General features: G+C 39.6%; 1 protein-coding gene across 1 annotated transcript in view; it reads left to right on the top strand.

Annotated features, from left to right (window-relative positions):
* LOC135529655 (low affinity immunoglobulin gamma Fc region receptor III-A-like) overlaps positions 1 to 6,426 on the top strand; it is a 20,849-nt gene extending 14,423 nt beyond the window's left edge. The window contains exon 8 of the mRNA XM_064958274.1: positions 6,041 to 6,426. The gene's annotated coding sequence lies outside the window, so the exon portion shown is untranslated. The remainder of the gene's footprint in view (positions 1 to 6,040) is intronic.
* The last annotated feature ends 3,730 nt before the right edge of the window (positions 6,427 to 10,156 follow it).

The following is a 10,156-nucleotide window of genomic DNA, read 5'->3' as shown; positions in this document are numbered from 1 at the left end:
GGTGGAATATTGTTCAGCCACTCAATTAAATATGTTCTTAATAATGGGCTCAGTATTACCCTGTTATGGGCAACAAGGTAGTATGAATCCCCAGTGGTGATCAGAGATAAAGCAACATCAACAATAGAGGATATGTCAATAGAAAACCCCTTGGTAATAACCAGGTCCAGAGTATGGCTGTGGTTATGGGTGGGCCCAGTAGAAAGCCCCTTGGTAATAACCCGGTCCAGAGTATGGCTGTGGTTACACTTGGTGGGCCAGTAGAAAGCCCCTTGGTAATAACCAGGTCCAGAGTATGGCTGTGGTTATGGGTGGGCCCAGTAGAATGCCCCTTGGTAATAACCAGTTCCAGAGTATGGCTGTGGTTATGGGTGGGCCCAGTAGAAAGGCCCTTGGTAATAACCAGGTCCAGAGTATGGCTGTGGTTATGGGTGGGCCCAGTAGAAAGCCCCTTGGTAATAACCAGTTCCAGAGTATGGCTGTGGTTATGGGTGGGCCCAGTAGAAAGGCCCTTGGTAATAACCAGGTCCAGAGTATGGCTGTGGTTATGGGTGGGCCCAGTAACATGTTGGATAAAGTCCATAGAGCTAAAATGATTCAGAAATTAATTGGCCTTGGAGTCAATCTCTTTGTCAACACGAATGTTAAAATCGCCCAACAACAATGATTATAATAATAGATCTCAAGGATAGTAGACAATAGTTCAGTGAAATCAGTAAAGAATGTGGGCTATAGAGTGTTATGGCCAACACTGGTGGTTGACATTTAAACGGTATAACATGATGCTCTGGTCTGGTGGCTGACATTTAAACAGTATAACATGATGCTCTGGTCTGGTGGCTGACATTTAAACAGTATGACATGATGCTCTGGTTTGGTGGCTGACATTTAAACAGTATAACATGATGCTCTGGTCTGTTGTCTGACATTTAAACAGTATAACATGATGCTCTGGTCTGGTGGCTGACATTTAAACAGTATAACATGATGCTCTGGTCTGGTGGCTGACATTTAAACAGTATAACATGATGCTCTGGTCTGGTGGCTGACATTTAAACAGTATAACATGATGCTCTGGTTTGGTGGCTGACATTTAAACAGTATGACATGATGCTCTGGTTTGGTGGCTGACATTTAAACAGTATAACATGATGCTCTGGTCAGGTGGCTGACATTTAAACAGTATGACATGATGCTCTGGTTTGGTGGCTGACATTTAAACAGTATAACATGATGCTCTGGTCAGGTGGCTGACATTTAAACAGTATAACATGATGCTCTGGTCTGGTGGCTGACATTTAAACAGTATAACATGATGCTCTGGTTTGGTGGCTGACATTTAAACAGTATGACATGATGCTCTGGTTTGGTGGCTGACATTTAAACAGTATAACATGATGCTCTGGTCAGGTGGCTGACATTTAAACAGTATAACATGATGCTCTGGTCTGGTGGCTGACATTTAAACAGTATAACATGATGCTCTGGTTTGGTGGCTGACATTTAAACAGTATAACATGATGCTCTGGTCAGGTGGCTGACATTTAAACAGTATGACATGATGCTCTGGTCTGGTGGCTGACATTTAAACAGTATAACATGATGCTCTGGTCAGGTGGCTGACATTTAAACAGTATAACATGATGCTGTGGTGGCTGACATTTAAACAGTACAACATGATGCTCTGGTCTGGTGGCTGACATTTAAACAGTATAACATGATGCTCTGGTCTGGTGGCTGACATTTAAACAGTATAACATGATGCTCTGGTCTGGTGGCTGACATTTAAACAGTATAACATGATGCTCTGGTCTGGTGGCTGACATTTAAACAGTATAACATGATGCTCAAAAGACTCAGTCATCAAGCAGTCATCAAGTTACAACTGACAGCATTAAAAATAGAGGTCTCCCCCGCCCACCACACCGATATACATAGAGACTTATCAGAGCAGGAGATCTGTGGCTGTTTGAGGTTAGAGCTATATGTGAACAACATCTCCCACACCCCCTCCGCACATATATACATATAGCTACAGACATTTTACATGTATTTTTTTAATGTTTTGGTCATTTAGCGACTTACAGTAGACAATCTTTTAGCAGACTCTCTAGTCCAGAGAGACTTACAGTAGACAATAATTTAGCAGACTCTCTAGTCCAGAGAGTCATTTAGCAGACTCTCTAGTCCAGAGAGTCATTTGCAGACTCTCTAGTCCAGAGAGTCATTTAGCAGACTCTCTAGTCCAGAGAGACTTACAGTAGACAATCTTTTAGCAGACTCTCTTGTCCAGAGAGTCATTTAGCAGACTCTCTAGTCCAGAGAGACTTACAGTAGACAGTCGTTTAGCAGACTCTCTAGTCCAGAGAGTCATTTAGCAGACTCTCTAGTCCAGAGAGTCATTTAGCAGACTCTCTAGTCCAGAGAGTCATTTAGCAGACTCTCTAGTCCAGAGAGTCATTTAGCAGACTCTCTAGTCCAGAGAGACTTACAGTAGACAATCTTTTAGCAGACTATCTAGTCCAGAGAGACTTACAGTAGACAGTCGTTTAGCAGACTCTCTAGTCCAGAGAGTCATTTAGCAGACTCTCTAGTCCAGAGAGTCATTTAGCAGACTCTCTAGTCCAGAGAGTCATTTAGCAGACGCTCTAGTCCAGAGAGACTTACAGTAGACAGTCGTTTAGCAGACGACTTACAGTCCAGAGAGTCATTTAGCAGACTCTCTAGTCCAGAGAGTCATTTAGCAGACGCTCTTGTCCAAAAATACTTACTGTGTAGTGAGCGGATACAGAGAGGGAGATCCGCACAGACACACACACAGAGAGACCCACATAGACCCCCAACATATACACAAACGCACAAACGCACAATCATGCACATCCCTCTTCTTCCCTTTGTTGACTGTTGCTGCTATTTTAGTCTGAATGGGAACGTTCAGTTGTTGTCGGAAGTTACACTTAGGTTGGAGTCATTAAAACTCGTTTTTCAACCACTCCACAAATTTCTTGTTAACAAGCTATAGTTTTGGCAAGTCCGTTAGGACATCTACTTTGTGCATGACACAAGTACTTTTTCCAACAAATGTTTACAGACAGATTATTTCACTTATAATTTCCTGTATCACAATTCCAGTGGGTCAGAAGTTTACTTACACTAAGTTGACTGTGCTTTAAACAGCTTGTTGAATTACAGAAAATTATGTTATGGCTTTAGAAGCTTCTGATAGGCTAATCGACATCATTTGAGTCAATTGGAGGTGTACCTGTGGATGTATTTCAAGGCCTACCTTCAAACTCAGTGCCTCTTTGCTTGACATCATGTGAAAATCAAAAGAAATCAGCTAAGACCTCATAAATAAATTGAAGACATCCACAAGTCTAGTTCATCCTTTTTTTGCAATTTTCAAACACCACATTCATTTGTACAAACAATAGTACGCAAGTATAAACACCATGGGACCACCCAGCCGTCATACTGCTCAGGAAGGAGATGTGTTCTGTCTCCTAGAGATGAATGTACTTTGGTGCAAAAAGTGCAAATCAATCCCAGAACAACATCACAGGACCTTGTGAAGTTGCTGGAGGAAACCGGTGCAAAAATATCTGTATCTGTCACGTTCTGACCTTCATGTCCTTTGTTTTGTATTTATTTAGTATGGTCAGGGCATGAGTTGGGTGGGCAGTCTGTTTGATTTTCTATGATTTGGGATTTCTATGTTTCGGCCTAGTATGGTTCTCAATCAGAGGCAAGTGTCATTAGTTGTCTCTGATTGAGAATCATACTTAGGTAACCTGGGTTGCACTGTTTGTTTGTGGGTGATTGTGGGTGATTGTGGGTGATTGTCTTCAGATGAAGAGGAGGACGACCGTGACCTGAAAGGCCGCTCAGCAAGGAAGAAGCCACTGCTCCAAAACAGCCATAAAAATGCCAGACTACAGTTTGCAACTGCACATGGGGACAAAGATTGTACTTTTTTGACAAATGTCCTCTATTCTGATGAAACAAAAAATAGAACTGTTTGGCCATAATGACCATCGTTATGTCTGGAGAAAAAATGGGGAGGAGGCTTGCAAGCCGAAGAACTCCATCCCAACCATGAAGCACGGGGTGGCAGCATCATGTTGTGAGGGTGCTTTGCTGCAGGAGAGACTGGTGCACTTCACAAAGTAGATGGCATCATGAGGCTGGAAAATGATGTGGATATATTGAAGCAACATCTCAAGACATCAGTCAGGAAGTTAAAGCTTGGTCGCAAATGGGTCTTCCAAATGGACAATGACCCCAAGCATACGTCCAACGTTGTGGCAAAATGGCTTAAGGACAACAAAGTCAAAGTATTGGGTGGCCATCACAAAGCCCTGACCTCAATCCTACAGAAAATATGTGGGCAGAACTGAAAAAGTGTGTGCGAGCAAGGAGGCCTACAAACCTGACTCAGTTACACCAGCTCTGTCAGTAGGAATTCACTCAACTTATTGTGGAAGCTTGTGGAAAGCTACCTGAAACGTTTGACCCAAGTTAAACAATTTAAACAACCAAATACTAATTGAGTGTATGTAAACTTCTGACGCACTGGGAATGTGATGAATGAAATAACAGCTGAAATAAATCACTCTCTCTACTATTATTCTGACATTTCACATTCTTAAAATAAAGTGGTGATCCTAACTGACCTAAGAATTTTTACTAGCATTAAATGTCAGGAATTGTGAAAAACTGAATTTAAATGTTTTTGGCGAAAGTGTATGTATACTTCCGACTTCAACTGTACATATTAGTAAAAATAGAGGCTGTTCAGAGCAGGAGATCTGTGGCTGTTTGAGATTAGAGCTATTTGTGAACAACATCTCCCACACCCCCTTCGCAAATATATACATATAGCTACAACCTCAATCAGCCATAGATCTTCTGCTCTGATACGTCTCTATGTGAACAACATCACCCACACGCCCTCCCCTTTGTTGACTGCTGCAGCAGGGTCTATTTTAGTCTCCATGGGAACCAACATATTCTGTGTGATGTACATTCAGAGTTCTAAACACTTAAAACACCAGTCAAATACCTGGTTGAATCAGTCATTATAATTAGGCCTTATGTTGGGGTGTATGAATGTATCTAACTACACATTAAACACTGAGACCTGTTGGGGTGTATAAAAGTATCTAACTACACATTAAACACTGAGACCCGTTGGGGTGTATAAATGTATCTAACTACACATTAAACACTGAGACCTGTTGGGGTCTATAAATGTATCTAACTACACATTAAACACTGAGACCTGTTGGGGTGTATACATGTATCTAACTACACATTAAACACAGACCTGTTGGGGTGTATAAATGTATCTAACTACACATTAAACACTGAGACCTGTTGGGTGTATAAATGTATCTAACTACACATTAAACACTGAGACCTGTTGGGGTCTTTAAATGTATCTAACTACACATTAAACACTGAGACCTGTTGGGGTGTATACATGTATCTAACTACACATTAAACACTGAGACCTGTTGGGGTCTATAACTATCCCAGTGGTGTTGGAGGTCTTCACTGTAGTAGACAGGATCAGCTCCTCTGTCCCTCACTCATCTCTCTCTCCTCTCTCTTTACCTAGTGACCCTGTTCATCAGAACGTCATGGCGTTGGAGGTATTCACTGTAGTAGACTGGATCAGCTCCTCTGTCCCTCACTCATCTCTCTCTCCTCTCTCTTTACCTAGTGACCCTGTTCATCAGAACGTCATGGTGTTGGAGGTATTCACTGTAGTAGACTGGATCAGCTCCTCTGTCCCTCACTCATCTCTCTCTCCTCTCTCTTTACCTAGTGACCCTGTTCATCAGAACGTCATGGTGTTGGAGGTCTTCACTGTAGTAGACTGGATCAGCTCCTCTGTCCCTCACTCATCTCTCTCTCCTCTCTCTTTACCTAGTGACCCTGTCCATCAGAACGTCATGGTGTTGGAGGTCTTCACTGTAGTAGACTGGATCAGCTCCTCTGTCCCTCACTCATCTCTCTCTCCTCTCTCTTTACCTAGTGACCCTGTCCATCAGAACGTCATGGTGGATGGAAAGAGATGCTCTCTTCAGCAGCGGTGAACAACCACAACCCTGTCAGTCCATCTCTTAACTTCTCCTTTCTCTTATCTTCTCTCTCCCTCCTTCCCTTTTCACACCAACGGACTTATCTTTAGACACTGCAGCCTTGACTGTCATCAACAACATCAGCAACAGAGAGGTGTGAAGTTTCCACAACAGAGTTAGAGTCAGTTTATCATGAGAACATACAGACACCACTGACTGGAACCAGCTGACAGTATCAGTTGTAAAGCTTCATTACTACAAACAGAAGGAAGGTTGTAGTGTTGTGTCCATGATGAATGATGTAAAGACTTCATTACTACTAACAGAAGGAAAGTTGTAGTGTTGTGTCCATGATGAATCAGCTAAATCTACTGTCTCTATTATATTATGACAGAACAGCTAGATCTACTGTCTCTATTATATTATGACAGACCAGCTAGATCTACTGTCTCTATTATATTATGACAGACCAGCTAGATCTATCTACTGTCTCTATTATATTATGACAGACCAGCTAGATCTACTGTCTCTATTATATTATGACAGACCAGCTAAATCTACTGTCTCTATTATATTATGACAGACCAGCTAGATCTACTGTCTCTATTATATTATGACAGACCAGCTAGATCTACTGTCTCTATTATATTATGACAGACCAGCTAGATCTACTGTCTCTATTATATTATGACAGACCAGCTAGATCTACTGTCTCTATTATATTATGACAGACCAGCTAGATCTACTGTCTCTATTATATTATGACAGACCAGCTAGATCTACTGTCTCTATTATATTATGACAGACCAGCTAGATCTACTGTCTCTATTATATTATGACAGACCAGCTAGATCTACTGTCTCTATTATATTATGACAGACCAGCTAGATCTACTGTCTCTATTATATTATGACAGACCAGCTAGATCTACTGTCTCTATTATATTATGACAGACCAGCTAGATCTACTGTCTCTATTATATTATGACAGAACAGCTAGATCTACAGTCTCTATTATATTATGACAGACCAGCTAGATCTACTGTCTCTATTATATTATGACAGACCAGCTAAATCTACTGTCTCTATTATATTATGACAGACCAGCTAGATCTACTGTCTCTATTATATTATGACAGACCAGCTAGATCTACTGTCTCTATTATATTATGACAGACCAGCTAGATCTACTGTCTCTATTATATTATGACAGACCAGCTAAATCTACTGTCTCTATTATATTATGACAGACCAGCTAGATCTACTGTCTCTATTATATTATGACAGACCAGCTAGATCTACTGTCTCTATTATATTATGACAGACCAGCTAGATCTACTGTCTCTATTATATTATGACAGACCAGCTAGATCTACTGTCTCTATTATATTATGACAGACCAGCTAGATCTACTGTCTCTATTATATTATGACAGACCAGCTAGATCTACTGTCTCTATTATATTATGACAGACCAGCTAGACCTACTATCTCTATTATTATATTATGACAGACCAGCTTGATCTACTGTCTCTACTAATTTATGACAGACCAGCTAGATCTACTGTCTCTATTAAATTATGACAGACCAGCTAGATCTACTGTCTCTATTATATTATGACAGACCAGCTAGATCTACTGTCTCTATTATATTATGACAGACCAGCTAGATCTACTGTCTCTATTATATTATGACAGACCAGCTAGATCTACTGTCTCTATTATATTATGACAGACCAGCTAGATCTACTGTCTCTATTATATTATGACAGACCAGCTAGATCTATTGTCTCTATTAAATTATGACAGACCAGCTAGATCTACTGTCTCTATTATATTATGACAGACCAGCTAGATCTACTGTCTCTATTATATTATGACAGACCAGCTAGATCTACTGTCTCTATTATATTATGACAGACCAGCTATATCTACTGTCTCTATTATATTATGACAGACCAGCTAGATCTATTGTCTCTATTATATTATGACAGACCAGCTAGATCTACTGTCTCTATTATATTATGACAGACCAGCTAGATCTACTGTCTCTATTATATTATGACAGACCAGCTAGATCTACTGTCTCTATTATATTATGACAGACCAGCTAGATCTACTGTCTCTATTATATTATGACAGACCAGCTAGATCTACTGTCTCTATTATATTATGACAGACCAGCTAGATCTACTGTCTCTATTATATTATGACAGACCAGCTAGATCTACTGTCTCTATTATATTATGACAGACCAGCTAGATCTACTGTCTCTATTATATTATGACAGACCAGCTAGATCTACTGTCTCTATTATATTATGACAGACCAGCTAGATCTACTGTCTCTATTATATTATGACAGACCAGCTAGATCTACTGTCTCTATTATATTATGACAGACCAGCTAGATCTACTGTCTCTATTATATTATGACAGACCAGCTAGATCTACTGTCTCTATTATATTATGACAGACCAGCTAGATCTACTGTCTCTATTATATTATGACAGACCAGCTAGATCTACTGTCTCTATTATATTATGACAGACCAGCTAGATCTACTGTCTCTATTATATATTATGACAGACCAGCTAGATCTACTGTCTCTATTATATTATGACAGACCAGCTAGATCTACTGTCTCTATTATATTATGACAGACCAGCTAGATCTACTGTCTCTATTATATTATGACAGACCAGCTAGATCTACTGTCTCTATTATATTATGACAGACCAGCTAGATCTACTGTCTCTATTATATTATGACAGACCAGCTAGATCTACTGTCTCTATTATATTATGACAGACCAGCTAGATCTACTGTCTCTATTATATTATGACAGACCAGCTAGATCTACTGTCTCTATTATATTATGACAGACCAGCTAGATCTACTGTCTCTATTATATTATGACAGACCAGCTAGATCTACTGTCTCTATTATATTATGACAGACCAGCTAGATCTACTGTCTCTATTATATTATGACAGACCAGCTAGATCTACTGTCTCTATTATATTATGACAGACCAGCTAAATCTACTGTCTCTATTATATTATGACAGACCAGCTAGATCTACTGTCTCTATTATATTATGACAGACCAGCTAGATCTACTGTCTCTATTATATTATGACAGACCAGCTAGATCTACTGTCTCTATTATATTATGACAGACCAGCTAGATCTACTGTCTCTATTATATTATGACAGACCAGCTAGATCTACTGTCTCTATTATATTATGACAGACCAGCTAGATCTACTGTCTCTATTATATTATGACAGACCAGCTAGATCTACTGTCTCTATTATATTATGACAGACCAGCTAGATCTACTGTCTCTATTATATTATGACAGACCAGCTAGATCTACTGTCTCTATTATAATTATGACAGACCAGCTAAATCTATTATATTATGACAGACCAGCTAGATTATATTTATGACAGACCAGCTAGATCTACTGTCTCTATTATATTATGACAGACCAGCTAGATCTACTGTCTCTATTATATTATGACAGACCAGCTAGATCTACTGTCTCTATTATATTATGACAGACCAGCTAGATCTACTGTCTCTATTATATTATGACAGACCAGCTAGATCTACTGTCTCTATTATATTATGACAGACCAGCTAGATCTACTGTCTCTATTATATTATGACAGACCAGCTAGATCTACTGTCTCTATTATATTATGACAGACCAGCTAGATCTACTGTCTCTATTATATTATGACAGACCAGCTAGATCTACTGTCTCTATTATATTATGACAGACCAGCTAGATCTACTGTCTCTATTATATTATGACAGACCAGCTAGATCTACTGTCTCTATTATATTATGACAGACCAGCTAGATCTACTGTCTCTATTATATTATGACAGACCAGCTAGATCTACTGTCTCTATTATATTATGACAGACCAGCTAGATCTACTGTCTCTATTATATTATGACAGACCAGCTAGATCTACTGTCTCTATTATATTATGACAGACCAGCTAGATCTACTGTCTCTATTATATTATGACAGACCAGCTAGATCTACTGTCTCTAT

The sequence above is a fragment of the Oncorhynchus masou genome, unplaced genomic scaffold (assembly GCF_036934945.1).
Source record: "Oncorhynchus masou masou isolate Uvic2021 unplaced genomic scaffold, UVic_Omas_1.1 unplaced_scaffold_1197, whole genome shotgun sequence".
Lineage (NCBI taxonomy): Eukaryota > Metazoa > Chordata > Actinopteri > Salmoniformes > Salmonidae > Oncorhynchus > Oncorhynchus masou.
This window is presented reverse-complemented; position numbering and strand designations above follow the sequence as displayed.